Genomic DNA, 16976 nt, shown 5'->3' with positions numbered 1-16976 from the left:
TAACTCGTTCAGATCTCCCAATCACTGTCTTGTGAGGGAAATAAGTTGTCTCCATTGCATGGATGAGGGAGACTGATACTCGAGAGGAAAGGGCCTTCTAGGCATGGAGTGAGCAGGGCAATTCGAGGACTGTTTGCCCTAGAGTTAGGGTACACTAAGTAGCCATTCTCTTCCCACTTCCAGCCCAAGCCTGGTGGCAGGTCATCAGGCCAGTAGAAAGCAGAGTAGGGGGAGAAGGAAAGGAGGGGCTAAGAGCAGTCTGAAGACCTCAGAGGTTAGGAGCTCCCTGTCTGAAGCCGAAGCCCTGACTCTGTCACTTTCCCTCTGTGCGTCACTGGGCAATGACTTCACCTCTGTGAGCCTCATTCTCTCATCTATAAGGCGATGTCATGTCAGACCTTGTAAGACCTGGGTGAAGCTTAAGGAACAGTGCACACGCCTGTGACATGGGCGTGGGTGAGCAGCAGGGTGCCTGGGAGGGGTTGTGTCCCACCTCAGTTTTGCAGCCAGAAGATCCTGCATCCTCAGGGAGGAAGACAGGCACTTTCCTCAGTGTGCCCGTGCTTGGCACCGGGCACTGCTGAGCTTAGCGCCAGCGATTTGTCTGCTTTGCCTCTGCTCAACGGGTGTCCTGGAGCGAGCTGAGGAGAGCAGGGACCCAGCCTTTGTTTCCCCCTGCACCTGCCCTGTGCTGGCAACCATTCAACAGGGGATCATTTCACAGAATGCAAGTTTCCCAGGCTTCCTGAAGCCTGGGTCTCTATGTAGCAGCCTGGAAAACCAGTTTTGGAGACAACAAAATTCAGGAAGTCTCTACTCTCCTCTGCTGACTCAGGAATTCCAGAGGCCTGCAGAGGGCAAGGCACAGAACTTCTTTCTGGAGCAGGATGTCCTGAGGGTCTCATGGCATAGACAGCCCTGAATTAGAAGCTTCTGTTTCCCATGGAGGCTTGGGGACTGATAGATACCACTGTCTGAACATCTTCATGCATTTTCTTCTGGTTTCTAAGAATTGTTTTTTCCCTTTGAGTAAATTTGCAAGGGAAGGTTCGTGCATTGAGTGGGTGCTGGTTACTCCTATCGACTCATTCATTCTCCACCCTCCTCTCTCCTGCTCCATGCCCTAGAAGGCTGACCCCCCCTAGATGAGGGGGCTTCAAAAAGGTCATGGAAAAATGCATACTATGAAAAAAGCTATGTATGGATTTCAGATTTTTTTGCATCAAAATAATATTGCACTTTTGGGAAAAAAGTTTCTTTTTCCCATGAGATTGCATGGGTGAGAGAGAGAGGGTTACCTTACAGAGTTTTGACATAGTGATCCACACCCACACTCAATCAGGACTGGATCATGGGTTCATGGGTACCTCGTGTGTTCAGAGAGGTCTCTGGATGTGAACCCAGAACTTTCCCATATGGGTCAGTCTTGCAGGCACGGTCATACTGTTGTACCACCATCCAGGCCTTAATGTCGGACCTTCATTCCATTTCTCCATCAACTTTTTGAAATCCTCTTAAACTGTCCAGCTCCCTTGCTTTCTGACTTACATGGCTTTGGCCAGTAGGGGGTTCCAGCAGGAGACCGGAAAGTGGGAGGAGAGAGAAGCTGGGGGAACTTCTTCTGTTACACTGTATTTACTAGAAGTTACTGGGTCAGACCAGAAGGTGGCATGGTGGTTAAGGTGCTGGACTTGCACTTGGCCAACCACAATTTGAGTCCCAGACCGGGAGGCTTGCTTTTTTACGCGCTCTCTCTCTCTCTCTCTCTCTCTCTCTCTCGTGTGCATGTGCCCTATAGCAAATTAAAATGATACTAATAAATAAAAATTAAATAAATAATTCTTTAAAAGAAGTAGTTACTGGGTCTAGCTATGTTTAAGTTTGTGGGAATTACACCAGAGCATAAATAATGAAAAGAGATCACTGGAGCTATTTTAGAGATAGCCATCTTAAGGCAGCCATCTTGGTGGCGGCCATCTTAACGCAGCCATTTTAGTGGCAGCCATCTTTCAGGCTTCCTACCACAATGACTATGCACTACCTTTATACTACCCAGCTGCCCTCAATAATAATCAAGAGTTGTGGGGCCAGCGGGTGGCATGGTGGTTAAGGTACTGGACTCCCACATGGCTGATTGCGGTTCAAATCCTGCACATGGTGGCTTGCTTTCTCACTTTCCCTCTTTCTCTCTCTGTCTCTCTCTCTGGTAAAAATAAAACATAAATAATAATAACAAATAAAATAAATAAAGATATCTTTTAAAAGTTTATTAAAAAAAATAATCAGGAGTTGATGAAATAGTCTGGCTTTCATCCTCAAAGGCCAGGCAGATGCTTGAGTGCCCCACAGAGTTCCCCTGGTCTTGGTCCCCGTCTCCCAGGAGATGAGAGAATGCAGAGATGGGTGATTCAGGGCGTGGATGGGTTTGTTGCTAGGGCAACTCTCACAGGGAGAGGGGTGTGCCATCCGCAGGAATTCTCACCTGCTTGTGGACAGGTTTTATTAGACGCTTGGGGAGGGAAGAATGGAGATTTTTGTTACCCAAAAGTGAGAAACTCATATCTAACTCGAGTCTAAGTGCTCTTATGGTCCCTCTCACTTCACAACTAGATGGTTCCTCCCAGCGCACAGAGGCTGCTACTGCCCCGTGCACTTATGGCCACACTCTGAGTCCCTGAATTTTTTTTTTTAAAGTTTTATTTCATTTGATTTATTATTATTATTGTCATTAAAACTTTTTTTTTTTTTTTGGATAGGGCATATATGCTCACGAGAGAGATACAGAGAGGATGTGAGAAAGCAAGCTACCAGCTCCAGAACTTCCGTGAGAAGGCAAGCTACCAGCTCCAGAACTTCAACCCCAGACAGCCATGTGGGAGTACAAGGCCTTACTTAATCACCATGCCACCTGCTGATCCTGAGTCCCTGCATTCTAAGAGCTGGGGCCGCCTCTGCCAGGGTTGCGGGGGCGGGGTGGGGGAATGACTGGTGATAGAGGGAAATACTGGTTTATGCTGGAGGAATATGCTGGGATGATTGGAGGAGTCATTTCTAGGGGCTATGTCTTCAGAGAGTGGGATGCTGCTTGTTTCTGCATTTACTTGCAGAAAGGCTCCATGATTCAGAACTTCCTTTGCAAGTGGAAGAAGGTCTTGAATGGTCCAGCCCCAACTCTAACTCTTGGGATTTCTCTAGTGTCAGGGGAGGAGAGTGTGACGTAGGGGTGAGAATATCACTAGCAAGACCTGAAGACAACAAGTACATGGACAGTTGCTAACTTTCATGAGCATAGACTGTGTGCAGGGCATGTAATCTGTACAACATGCCGGGAAGAATAACTGCACGGCTTGTTCCAGTTACATAGGATGAAACCGAGTTGGGGGGAATGGAAATGCCTTGCTCAAGGTGATTTAGCTTTCAAGTGTCTGAGGAAGGATTCAGGCGTCGTCCATCTGACTCTAGCACCAATGCTACTTACCATTGGGCAATACTTCCTCCATATCATTCCTTTCTGGAGTATGTTCTGGCGTGATTGGTCAATCTGTCCACAAGGTTCCGTTCTCTTGCAAAAATATTAACTTAGCCTTTGTTGTTTCTTCCAAAGGCAAGAGACACTGCCTATAAGTCTTCACTTTTCCCATCATAACCCTTCACATATTATATTGCAGCTCTCTTGTCCATGTCAGTATTCTCAGCACGAAACAGGCCAGGCATGAACACCCTGGGCATGCATCCCTGTTATCTGTGCACAGATCATTGGTGGTAGAAACGTGTTTGTTCAAGGAAATGAGTGGAAGTCACCTGCTTCTTCTCTCTTGTGATGAAGGCAGTTTTGTCTTTATGTTTGAACATAGGTTTGTTTGACACGATGGAATCCTCTCATGTTATAAAGGTGGGCATTCTGCATTGGTCCCCAGTTCTGGTTCAAGTTCCTTGCACTCTGCCCCCCACTTACTCCTTCCTAGCTCCATCCTGGACCAGGCTGCTCCTCTCCCCTGCCATGCTGTTGCTTACCTGACTCACTGTCCTGGCCCATGAGTGATGCAGATCCCAGTGATGATGAGAGGGAGAAAAAAATAAAGCATGAAGAATTTTGGTGTTTCCTGGTGACTCATTTGGTTATAGGGAGCTCAGGTTATACCTGAGCTCCTGTGGGGCTGCTCTGAGAATACACCTGGGAGAGAAGAAAACAGAGGTGGTGAGAACATCAACAGAGGCCAGGTTCTCATGGTCTCAGCTCAACATTAGGATGAAATCATGAAAGTTTTCTGCGGGTGGAGGGTGTAAGCTAAGCAGTTAATCCACTGAGGGTCTGTCTACCCTGGAGCAGGGTACAAGTAGGTCCTGAAATGTGTGGTTGAGTGCACACACAAACACACACACACACTTTATTTCTTTTACTGGACTATGAGCCCCCAATATTTCATGTAGACATCTGACTGTATGTTTCTTACAGGGAGAGCCATATAGAGCATTCAAAACCAAAATGGCCCAGGAGGATGTGAGAAGTGTGCTTGCTTTTCAGACAGACCACAAACATATTCCAGAGGAATGGCCCCCTGTGGACAATATTTCCTTACATCCTCCCAAGTTGTGGCTTCCATTTACCCCCTCTCTTTCAGCACCTACACAAGGGGAAAGAAATCAGGCTGAGGTACACAGGTGCGTGCACACGTGGTCCCCACATTATACCTACATGCACGCACATGTGGACTCGTGCAAACATAATACACACGTGAGCATAGACTGTATACCATTCAGTCTGGATATCTATACACCCAAATACTTGTAAACACAAAGGGATACACAAAAACACAGGATATACATACAAGTATATATAGACAGGCATGAGCCATATACACAAAAGCCACAATCAACACACACACACACGTGCATGTATACACACACATTGGCTACAAGTAATCCTCATATGACTAATCGCTGCTCCATGTGCGTGTGTGCGTGTGTGCGTGTGTGCGTGTGTGTGTGTGTGTGTGTATCCCAGCATCCCCTGGCAGGCACACGCCGGCCAGCCACCACTTGAATTAGCACCAAAGGATTATGGGACCCTGGGCCATTAATCTAGGTGACAAACAGGACTCAGAAGGCATATTTGCACCCCGAAATTGAAAAGATTAGGCCATATTTGTCAAGGATTGGTAGGGCTTTATCGCCTCCACGGCAGATGCTGTTAAATATTCATGAGCTGCATAAGTGGGAGAAACCCTTGCTAGACCTGAGGACTTTCAGCTGTAGAGAGAGGAGGGGGAGATTTATCTGAACTCGGCAAGGGATGAGAGGTATGGGATCATGTGCCCCCCCCATTCAGGGCAGAACGTGCTGCCGTCAGGGGAGGGGCCCTGGGCGGGGCCTCCTGGGCTTCTTTGTGAAGAGGGAGAGGGGGCTTGACTGGGTTTGGCTGGGCCAGGCCAGGCTGGGTGATGGGAGGGGGATGAGGAGGTTGTTCTATGACTAATCGCTGCTCCATGTGTGTGTGTGCGTGTGTGCGTGTGTGCGTGTGTGTGTGTGTGTGTGTGTGTATCCCAGCATCCCCTGGCAGGCACACGCCGGCCAGCCACCACTTGAATTAGCACCAAAGGATTATGGGACCCTGGGCCATTAATCTAGGTGACAAACAGGACTCAGAAGGCATATTTGCACCCCGAAATTGAAAAGATTAGGCCATATTTGTCAAGGATTGGTAGGGCTTTATCGCCTCCACGGCAGATGCTGTTAAATATTCATGAGCTGCATAAGTGGGAGAAACCCTTGCTAGACCTGAGGACTTTCAGCTGTAGAGAGAGGAGGGGGAGATTTATCTGAACTCGGCAAGGGATGAGAGGTATGGGATCATGTGCCCCCCCCATTCAGGGCAGAACGTGCTGCCGTCAGGGGAGGGGCCCTGGGCGGGGCCTCCTGGGCTTCTTTGTGAAGAGGGAGAGGGGGCTTGACTGGGTTTGGCTGGGCCAGGCCAGGCTGGGTGATGGGAGGGGGATGAGGAGGTTGTTCTATGATGATCTTGCCAGAAATGCTTACTTGCCTGCTGGCCTCCCCTCCAGCAGATGGGGTGCTCCCCAAAAGGCACACCCTTGACTTTTGCAGCTCCCAGTTCCCTGCCTCCCCCATGTCCAGTCTCACACTCAGGGCACACTCAGCAGGTATTCCTTGCTGGAATAAATGCCTTCTTGTCCCGGACATGCCCCATCAGCTAAAGAGAAGCGTAAGGGTCTCACGTCTGGATCTTGGGGCTGGTTCTGAGACCGTCCCAGAGGCCTGTCTGGGCATAGCAATACACTGCAGGGATTAAGAAAGGGAGTTTAGGGACCAGCAGTTAGCATAATGGCTATGTGGCTGGACTCCTATGTAGTCGACTGCGGTTCGAGTCCTGGATCCAGTAGCTTAAACTCATGCCGGGCGTGTGTGCGTGCGTGCCCAAGATCCCGAGAGGAGAATGGAGGAGAAGGGATTGCAACGTGGTCATCCCCCCTGGGGGGTGATTTCTCTGTCTTTCTGGCGAGTGCACACATCCTATAGCAAAACCTCTCAAAAGAAAAGAAAAGAAAAGAAAAAAAGCCTCTCCAAAAAAATAAATTAAAAAAAAAGGGGACCAGCAGTGGTGTAATAGTTGTGAGAACTCAGATAAGCGATTATCCCTAGTCTTCACTATTTTCTTCTGCAAGATGAAAATAGTTTCTTCGTCCTGGGTTTATTATAGAGAAATCTTTAAGGAAACTTTTGTTGTTACTCTTGACATTTCTATCACTGTTTTGTTTGAATGACTTTAAAGAGTTGGGCTCAGAGAAATCAGGACTAGGTCTACGACTGTAATAGAGAATTTGGGGGGGGTGCTGGTTTATTTGCTCATTTTGTTCCCACTTTCTATTTAAGTCTGGGGGGTGCTTTCTCACTTTCTGTCTCTCTGTCTTTCTGGCGAGTGCACACATCCTATAGCAAAACCTCTCCCCACCCCACCCCCCAAAAAAAAAAGAAAAAAAGAAAAAAAAAGAAAGGGAGTGTGGAAAGGGAGTTTGGAGTCAGACAGACTCAGACATAAACCCTGGATCTATCCCTTCTTAGTTTCGGGAGCTTGCACAAGTCACTTACCACCCCCACACCTCCACTTCTTCATCTGGAAAATGGAGTCGACAACAAATAGCACCAACTTCCGTAGGTTGCTGGAGGGCGAGAGCGGGCTATGGGTACCGGGCATACAGTAAGTGCTCAATAAATGGCATACACTATATGCTATAGTAGGAGGACGGTGATTTAGAGAGGTCTTGTTCTCTGCCAACCACCATGCTCAGCGGGTCCCAGTTCGACAGGGAACCCAGGCATCGAGCAAAAATGAGACAGGGAGTTACACTCTCCAAGAAGTAGCCACTAGCCATGCATGGTTATAGAAAGCGAAATTAATTCGTATTTTAAAATTCAGTTCCTTAGTTGGGCTAGACACCTCCCAAGCATGCAAGAGCCATAGGGCTGCGACATTGGCTAGCACAGATAAAGCACATCCTCGTCACCGCAGAAGGTTCTAGGGGACACCGCTGGGTGTGGGCTCCTTCACTCACAAGAATTAAAGAGTCTAGTGACCTGCTCGGCCCAGTTTTGCTGGATTTAATTTGAACCTTGGAGGATAAATATGTCAACGATGTCTGGCAGACGCCGGGTTAAACAAAGTGAAACCGAATTCTTTCCCGAGGGACTAGCCAGAGCCTTTACTGGATCATGAGGTGCTGCAAACAGAGGGTATAGACACCCCCCCATGTGATTTAACCACAGAGCATCCCCCCAACTGTCCTCCTGCACCCCCCGCCCCCCTGTGTGTCCTCCCTCCCCCCCCCAGCATGTCACAGGAGTAGGGTTCCCTGGAATGCACTTTGGGAAGCACGGAGATAAGACCAATTCCCCAGAAGGTGTTCATGGTAGATTATGACTGAAAACTGAGCAGACATCTCCCAGGGGAACTTACACGCGAACATTTCATTATAGTGACTTGGGTACGTGTATCAGTCGCTCTTCCTGGGATGAGCTCTTCAAGGGCTCGAAGTTACCTCTGAGTCTTCAGAGTCCAGCACTGGGCCAGGCTCACAGCTACGTCATTCCTTCACTCAGTGACCACTTCCTGAGCAGGTGACAGGTACCGTCAGGGCCCCATCCACACCCACTCAGCCCTGGCCTGCACTAGGAAAAAGTTTTCCTCTACTCCCTGCTTGAGGGCTTTCCGTTTTTTTTCCCAAAGAGTTTTGCTATAAGGTGCATGCGCTCACTGGAGAGACAGAGAGAGAGAGAGAAAGAGAGAAAGTGAGAAATCACCCCCCCACACACACACACACACAGAGGGGATGGCCACGCTGCAATGACTTCTCTTTCATTTCCCTCCTAGGATTCTGGGCATGCACACACCCATGCCTGACCTGAGCTTCAGGCTGCCAGGTCCAGGACTCGAACCGCAGTCTGCCATGTGGGAGTCCAGCACCTTAACCTCTGCACCACCTGCTGATCCCCTGAAGGCTTTTAAAATTTTTTTTATTTAAGTTTTTTTGCCATAGGGTTCGTGCACTTGCTGGAGAGAAAAAGACAGACAAAGTGAGAGGGGAAGTGAGAACTCATCCCCCAGGAGAGATGCCACATTGCAATCTCTTCTCCATTTTCTGAAGATCTTGGGCACGCATGCACACGTGCCCGGCATGATTTTCAAGCCACTGGATCTGGAACTAGAATTGAGGACAGCCATGTGAAAGTCCAGCTCTGTAACCCTACTCCATCTGCTGCTCCTGCCCTGAAGGCTTTCGTATTCTGGCTGTGGGAGCCTTCCACCAATGACAGACCGGACCAGTACCCAGATTTCTTCATCCTGTGGGCAGGAAATAACTCCGAGGGGTATGTTCTCTCTCTCTCTCTCTCTTTTTTTTTTTTTTTAAGAAGTTTTTGCTATAGGGTGCATGTGCTCACCAGAAAGACAGAGACAGAGAGACAGAAAGCGAGAAATCACCCCCAGGGGGGATGGCCACGCCGCAATCCCTTCTCCTCCATTCTCCTCTCGGGATCTTGGGCACGCACACGAACCTGGTGTGAGTGTAAGCCACTGGGTCCGGGACTTGAACCGCAATTAACTACGTGAGAGTTCAGCGACATATCCATGACGCTAACTGCTGGTCCCCAGGGGCATGTTCTACACCCTATCTCCAAGCTCCCAAGTGGGGGTACTCCCCAGCTGCCCACAGTGGTACCTGGCTCCATATCACCCCCTTTATCAGGTCCTTCTCTTCCTTCTTACCTCCCACTTTCCATTTCCCAGATAAACCACTAACACTTGAGTCCCCCTGACGAGGGGACTGTGGCCAATGCAGGCCCCGTGCTTTCCCGTCATCCGAAAGCCAAACCCTGATGTGTCTGTTCCGAGCTGGCACGTTTCCCTGTCGTTTATCAAATCAAGTCCAGACGACTTAGCCGGGTCTCCAACGCCGGCCTGCCAGCATGATCCACGTGCTCATCCTCTACCCCATCCTTCCTGGACAGCAGATCACGACGAACACCCAAACACGTGCCATCGGACCCTTTACGGCTGGGGTGGGGTCTTGCACCTTGGGCTAAGCTCAATTCCCAGCATCGCCAGTTCCTTAAGGAAGGTTTGCTCAATACAGGACTTTTCTACATTGGGCATTCACGTTCTAAGGACGGTGCAGGGCGGGGAATGTGGAGCCTGCCACCAGGCTGGGTGTGGGGTCTCTGGGGTTTATTTAGGGTTATGATTTAAACCTCTTAAAAACAAAAACAAAAGACAAACCCAAAAAGGAAAAAATAAAAGCCCAGGGTCACACAGTGGGTAATCCGGTGTACTGGCATCTAAATTCAGGGAGCCAACCTGGAGCAAGGAGGCCGTTTCACCATGGGTGTGATGGGGGTTGTGGAGCCAGGAAAACTCTCGCCGAGAGCCTGAGGAAGCAGATTAAAATCAGAGAGGGGCAGGAGAGACCCAGGGCAAGGGTTTTGAATGAGGAGGATGACGGGATATGCCTTGATTCAGGACGCTTGGGGGATTGTCATTTCTAAATAGCACTGGGACCAATGGTGATCTCCGAGGGTAAATCTGAATGAGCCAGACACATGTAAGTGATCAGACCTGGGGACCAGCAGATGATGCAATAATGGTTATATTGCTAGATTCTCACATGGATTACCACATGGCCAGCCGTGGTTCAAGTCCCAGACCCGGTGGCTTGAAACTCACACTGGGTGCGTGTGCGTGCTGCCCAAAATTCCAAGAGGAGAATGAGTTGTGGCATGACCACTCCCCCTGGAGGACTGATTTCTTGCTTTCTGTCTCTCTCTATCTCTCTAGTGAGCACTCGTACCCTATAGCAAAAATCTCTACAAAGAAAAAGAGTAAGACCAGAAATGATTGTGTTGATGAAATAAGTAAGGAAAGAAACTCAGCCAAGCATCCGGGTGTCATCAAACCTTTAGGTTTCAAGAACATCTGGATTTAAGATTGGAGTTTGGTCAGGTCCCCAGTGGAGGCAAGAAAGGACCAGAGAGCAGCAGTGGGAAAAAAAGGAAAAATGGGGAGAAATGAGTTAATGTTTACTGAGCGTGTACATTGTGCGAGTCATGGCATGGCTAGGAGCTAGGGACCTGGACCCAGGCTGCCTGGGTTTGAATCCTCACTCTGCCCTCTTCCAGCTGTCTAATGGGGCAAGTTATATCACCCCTCTGTGCCACCGCTTGCTCCTCTATAAAACATGGATAATAGTAGTACCTACTTCCTGGGGTCTTTTAAAGATTAAATGAATTGGAGCTGGCAGGTGGCATGGTGGTTAAGGGTGCTGGTCTCCCACATGGCTGACTGCTGTTCGAGTCCTAGACATGGAGGCTTGCTTTCTCACTTTCTTTCTCTCTCTCTCTCTCTTTATCTCTCCCCATCCACCACTCTGTCCCTCTCTACCAAGTTAAAATAAATAAATAAAGTTAAATAAAAACAATTTAAAAAAGATGAATTAATTCAAAGAACAATGCCTGAGACATTTCAATAAATGTCAGCTATCATTATTTGTGGGCATTTAATGCAATGATTTTGGTTATCCTCATATAATCCTCTAAGTTAACCCTCTGGAAATAAATGAGATGATCCAATTTTACAGATGAAAAAGCTGAGGTTCATCACGCTTTAAAAAACTGCCCAAGGTCAGGCCAGAGGATGGCGTAGTGGTTACATCGTCAGACACCCACATGGCCAACTATGGTTTGAGTCCTGCAGCGGTGACCTGAAAAATCACACCTGGTGCAAGTACGTGCGTGCCCAAGATCCCAGCAGGAGAGCGGAGAAGGGACTGTGGTGTGGCCATCCCCCCTAGGGGGGTGATTTCCCACTTTCCCTCTTACTGTCTGTCTAGTTCTCTGTCTGGCAAACGCGCGTGCCCTAAGGCAAAAAACCTCTTAAAAACAAAAACAAAAAACAAACCCAAAAAGGAGAAAAAAAAAAAATGCCCAGGGTCACACAGTGGGTAATCAGGTGTACTGGCATCTAAATTCAAGGAGCTAAATTGATGTTTTGGGGGAGCAGGGAAGGAAAGAGGTAAGAACATTAACTGAGACCAGACCCATATGGCTTTAGCCCAAGATTTGGTGACATGTTGAAGGTTTTGGTTTTTTGGAAGTGTAAGAAATGTCTTTGAGCCGAGGGTTGAGAACCATACCGGGTAACAGATTTTAGTTGCCCGGAAAGTGTACACCGGCTATGTCAAAGGTTGGCTGAGAGAGACAGAGAAGCAAGGCAGATAACTCACTGCAGATCTGTCTACACTAAAGCGGAACCAATGTATGAAAGACTACCCCCCTCCCCCCGTTTTCTCTCTTCTGCTGGACTGTGAACTCCAGATATCCCATAGAGACCTCTGATCATTTGTCTCTTATAGAGATGGGGACAGAGAACATCTGAAACCAAAATGGGTCCAGAAGATGTGGTAAATGCGACTGCTTTGCAGATAGACCACAAACACCTTCCGGAGGAATTTCCTCCCTGTCCCCCCTCAGCCCTTCCCATAGATAAATTTTTTTTTTTTTTTTGAGAGGTTTTTGCTATAGGGTGCGTGTGCTCACCAGAAAGACAGAGAGAGACAGAGAGACAGAAAGTGAGAAATCACCCCCTAGGGGGGATGGCCATAATTCAAAGAACAATGCCTGAGACATTTCAATAAATGTCAGCTATCATTATTTGTGGGCATTTAATGCAATGATTTTGGTTATCCTCATATAATCCTCTAAGTTAACCCTCTGGAAATAAATGAGATGATCCAATTTTACAGATGAAAAAGCTGAGGTTCATCACGCTTTAAAAAACTGCCCAAGGTCAGGCCAGAGGATGGCGTAGTGGTTACATCGTCAGACACCCACATGGCCAACTATGGTTTGAGTCCTGCAGCGGTGACCTGAAAAATCACACCTGGTGCAAGTACGTGCGTGCCCAAGATCCCAGCAGGAGAGCGGAGAAGGGACTGTGGTGTGGCCATCCCCCCTAGGGGGGTGATTTCCCACTTTCCCTCTTACTGTCTGTCTAGTTCTCTGTCTGGCAAACGCGCGTGCCCTAAGGCAAAAAACCTCTTAAAAACAAAAACAAAAAACAAACCCAAAAAGGAGAAAAAAAAAAAATGCCCAGGGTCACACAGTGGGTAATCAGGTGTACTGGCATCTAAATTCAAGGAGCTAAATTGATGTTTTGGGGGAGCAGGGAAGGAAAGAGGTAAGAACATTAACTGAGACCAGACCCATATGGCTTTAGCCCAAGATTTGGTGACATGTTGAAGGTTTTGGTTTTTTGGAAGTGTAAGAAATGTCTTTGAGCCGAGGGTTGAGAACCATACCGGGTAACAGATTTTAGTTGCCCGGAAAGTGTACACCGGCTATGTCAAAGGTTGGCTGAGAGAGACAGAGAAGCAAGGCAGATAACTCACTGCAGATCTGTCTACACTAAAGCGGAACCAATGTATGAAAGACTACCCCCCTCCCCCCGTTTTCTCTCTTCTGCTGGACTGTGAACTCCAGATATCCCATAGAGACCTCTGATCATTTGTCTCTTATAGAGATGGGGACAGAGAACATCTGAAACCAAAATGGGTCCAGAAGATGTGGTAAATGCGACTGCTTTGCAGATAGACCACAAACACCTTCCGGAGGAATTTCCTCCCTGTCCCCCCTCAGCCCTTCCCATAGATAAATTTTTTTTTTTTTTTGAGAGGTTTTTGCTATAGGGTGCGTGTGCTCACCAGAAAGACAGAGAGAGACAGAGAGACAGAAAGTGAGAAATCACCCCCTAGGGGGGATGGCCATGCCGCAATCCCTTCTCCTCCATTCTCCTCTCGGGATCTTGGGCACGCACGCACACATGCCCGACGTGAGTTTAAGCCACTGGGTCCGGGACGCGAACCGTGGTCGACTACCTGGGAGTCCAGCGACATAGCCATTACGCTAACTGCTAGTCCCAGATGATGTTTTGTTTGTCCTCCCCACCGTGCCTACCATTTACCCCCTCTCCATCACCACCTATAAAGGGGGAAGAAATCAGATTGAATATTTAACTCACTCCATCCTCCCTGCCACAGATGCACGCAGGGGAGTGGGGGAGAGGACGAAGGAGGGATGAAGATGACAGCGATCCCCCAACCCTAAGCCATAGCCTCGTTGACTCTCTGCTGTCCAGGGGTCCCCAGCCTCTGGCTCCTTGACGTCCAGGTCTCTGGCATGCTGTTGTTAGCAGGAGAAAAAAAGGAGCGTGCGGGAAGAAAGGCAGTGCCGTGTGGCGGGGATGCGTATTCTTCTCAGTGACACCGCAAGCTCTCTCGCTGGCAAAATGTCCCTTGATCTATTTCCCCTGGTAGTGATTTCAACAACAACAATAACAGAAATCCATCATTTCCTTAGCGGGGAATGGAGGGCGGTGGGGGTTTGTTTTTCTTCTGGTGTGGACAGAAAGCTCTTTATTCTTCTCCTTGTTTGGGAAGACTTCCTGCCAGGGGAGTCCAGCTCCGGCTCCAGGAAGGGAAGCTACATAGAAAACCAGGGCAAAGAGCATAATGGAGACCTGGCCAGGCCTCTGAACTTGGGCAAGGCAAGCCTTTGCTTACTCCTCTCTAAAATGGGAAGAACCTGAGACCAGCAGGTGGCATGGTGCTTAAAGCGCTGGACACTCTCCCACATGGCCGACCACGGTTCGAGTCCCAGACCTGGTGGCTTGCTTTCTCACTCTCCTTCTCTCTCAATCCATGTCTCTCTCTGTTCAAAGTAAAATAAGTGAGTCGATTAAATGAAATGAAGTAATTATTAGAAAAATAAATAGATAAAAATAAAATGGGAAAGAACTACCGGCCAACATAGAGGAAGGAAGATAGCAATGGTCAGCCTTGGGGGGTCAAAGCTAATGGGCCATGTGAGCAGACATAAAAATAACAATGCAGTAAGGCATGCGTTGTACAAGCATAGCCTTTGGGCATAATAGTTACAGGGGTCCTGTTCTGAGTACTTGTCTTGTGCCAGGTGTGTTCGCATTCCTGATCTTTGGGATCTCCTAGTGAACCCCGCGAAGTAGGTTTCTCTTTCCATATCCATTCCCCATGTAATGACATGGCGGCTCAGAGAGGGTAGGTAAGAAGCTCAAGATCACACAGCATGCAAATAGCATTGTCAAGACGTACATGCAGATGTCTATCTATCTATTTATTTATTTGACTTGCCAGAGAGTATGTAAGATACAGGCAAGACACACAGGCAAGATACAGAGAAAGGGGAAAGTGAGAACACACCCTCCATGGGGAACGGTCATGCCTCAATCCCTTCACCTTCATTTCTCCCTCTTTTCAGGATTTTGAGCATGCTTACACACGCACCCAGCATGTTTTCCAAGCTGCCGGGTCTGGGACTCAAACCAATCAGTCATGTAGGATCCAGCCAACTTAACCATTATGTCACAGACTGGTCATTTTTTTTTTTTTTAAGAATAATTTTATTTAACATTATTATTAGTTATTTTCCAGTTTTGATCAGAGAGAGACAGAGAGAGAGAGGGAGAGAGAGAGAAAGCAAGCCACCAGGTCTGAGACTTGAGCCGCGGTTGGCCATGTGGGAGTCCAGCACCCTTAACCACCACGCCCACCTGCCGGCCCCATGGATTGGTCTTTACATAGGGGTGTCCTTGGTCTAGACGGTGTGTTCTTGTCCACTCAGGTAATCATTCTCCCAGCTCCCTGGACCAGCAGAATCGGCATCACCGGGAAACCTGTTAGAAATGCCAATACCCAAGCCTTGCTCCAGATCTGGGGTTGAGACCTACCACTCTATGTTGGCACCCCCGTCCCCAGCCCCCAGTGTTCTGAATACATCACTAACTTTCCTCCTGGCCAGCAGGTGGCATAGTGGTTAAGGTGCTGGACTCCCACGTGGATGACCATGGTGAGTCCTGGACCTGGTAGCTTGAAACTCATGCTCGGTGCATGTGCGCACATCCCCAAAACCCCAAGAGGAGAATGGAGGAGAAGGGATGATAGTGTGGCCATCCTTCCCGAGGGGATGAGTTCTCACCTTCTGTCTTTCTCTATTTCTCCAGCAAGAGCATACACCCTATAGTAAAAAAAAAAATCTCTAAAAAAAATAATAATTCATTAATTAAGAAAAGAAAACTCCTAGACCAAGAGTTAGCAAATTAATACCCAAGGACTAAACAGCTCCCTGTTTCTGTAAACAAAGTTTTATTGGAACACAACCATCACCGTACTTCTCCAGATCATCCTTCTCATTACAATGGCACAATTGGGGGCCAGCAAGGTGGCATGGTGGTTGAGGTGCTGGATTCCCATGTGGCTGACAGTGGTTTGAATCCTGGACCTGGCAGTTTGCTTTCTCACTTTCCCTCTCTCTCCCTTTCTTTCTCTCTCTCTCTGTGTCTCTTTCTGGTCAAACTAATAATCAATCAATCAATCAATCAATAAGAATAATAAAAGTGGTAGAATTAAAAAATTGTAACAAAGACTGTGTGGCCTACAAAATTAAAAAAAAAAAAATACATTGATTATTTGATCCTTTGCAGGAAACGTTTGCCAATTCCTACTCTGGATGGGAAAGTTCACAAGGGTAAGTAGGGACCGTAGTTGAGGCTTGAGTTGGGCTGAAAGCTTTGGGGCCAGGGGTTAGTCAGCAGGGAAAAGACAGGGCGCTAGAACTGGCCGGGGAGCCCCGAGGCCAGGGAGGCAAGCCTCGCCCTTTCCCACGGTAGGTCTTTGCCAGATGGACCCTCAGGCTCAACCCTGTCTCCGCTCTCTTCCCTAGTGCCCACTGCTGTGTTCCTGGGCCTAGCACCGTGTCTGCCACTCTTCAGAGGACTCCCTAAACACTTAGTAGGTGAATGTGGGATGGATTGTTCCATTTGCTCTTGGATTTCAGATAAATCTCCCCTCTCTGGGCCTCAGTGTTCCCATCTGTGGAATGACCCTGACCAAGGTTTCTTTTTTAGGCCCTGTGTCTATGAATCTTCTGAGTCATTCCTTTTTTTAGGGAAGGGAGGAGAGAGAGACTTGAGGCTTGGGGTCTGAGTCAGGAGCAGAGAGGAACCACAGGCACCATGCCCACCACCAGGAGGGCATACCGAGAGGAAAGACGAGAAGGTACCGGAGTCAAGTGGGCCGGCTAGAGGCAGCAGCAGAGGGAAGACAAAAGGGAAAGATTCTGAGCAGGGAGGCAGATGGGAAGGAGTGGCCCCCGGTGGGACGGAGGATGGCCGGCCACAATCGCAGGCCCAGCAGTGAAGCGTGATGCCACAAGCAGGACTCCAGCTTTCCGGGAGAATGAGACCGGGGAGCTAATGAGCTGAGGAGGTGCAAAGGACGCCGTCCTGTTAATTCCTGCTCCCTGGGAGCCGCGGAGAAGGGGGAGAGGGCTGGGCCAGGCTGGGCAGCTGGGCCCTCACTCAGGGGCTTGGCCAGCTGGTCAGC

This window comes from Tupaia chinensis, unplaced genomic scaffold (genome assembly GCF_000334495.1).
Source record: "Tupaia chinensis unplaced genomic scaffold, TupChi_1.0 Scaffold000323_1, whole genome shotgun sequence".
In the NCBI taxonomy this organism is placed as follows: domain Eukaryota; kingdom Metazoa; phylum Chordata; class Mammalia; order Scandentia; family Tupaiidae; genus Tupaia; species Tupaia belangeri.
Note: the sequence above shows the minus strand (reverse complement) of the source record.